Raw genomic sequence first — 849 nt, forward strand, 5'->3', positions numbered from 1 at the left:
CAGGATTTTCTGGGAGTGAATTTTTTTGATTTGCTCCACCACAGGGTCCCTGTGCCACTGGGGTCACTCTGGGGGAATTCCTGGGAACGCAGGGGTTTGGAATATCCCGGACTGTGTGTGGCAGATGTCCCCAGCCCCGAGGCCGCTACACCCGGCTGATTTCTGGGCTGTTCCCATGGAAGGAGAGGAAACGGCTCCGCCTGGGAAGCCCTGGAAGCCGAGCTGAGATTTTGGGGTTTTTTTTGGGAGCTCCATCCTTGAAATTCCAGCCGGGAATTTCCCCCCTCCTGCTTCCCTGCACCTCAGTGGGGCCGGGGCGGAGTGGCTGCAGCACACGCGTCCGATTGGGGCATTAAATTTAAAGAGCTGATTAAGTGCAGTGAAAAGCGTGTCAGCTCCTTGTCAGCGAGGAGAATGCACCAGGGCTGCGGATTAGAGGCTGAGTGACGGCCGGGGATTGCAGGCAGACAGCCGATCCATCAGCTGGGGGGATCAGAGGGAAGCATTCCCAATCCTGGCATTCCTGCCTGCTCTGTGGTCTCTGTCCCCCCGCCCTGCCTCAGGCACGGTGGCACCGGGCTGGGCTGGGAGCGTGGATGGGAAGAGGGAGGAGGCAGAGGTTCTCCAAAGGGTCATCCCTGCTCCTCGCTGGTTCCCTGAGCCCAAAAATACCCCAAAAATCCCTTTATGGGATTCACTTGGGTCCCCCAGTCCCTGACCACAGAGATGAGGGGACAAATATGACAATGGGGACACACAGGGGTGGTGACAGCACAAGCCCAGGTGAGGTGGATCAGCAACATTTCCATCTCTCCACGTATCCCTCTCTCCACATTTCCATCTCTCCAC

This window comes from Parus major, chromosome 23 (genome assembly GCF_001522545.3).
Source record: "Parus major isolate Abel chromosome 23, Parus_major1.1, whole genome shotgun sequence".
In the NCBI taxonomy this organism is placed as follows: Eukaryota; Metazoa; Chordata; class Aves; order Passeriformes; family Paridae; genus Parus; species Parus major.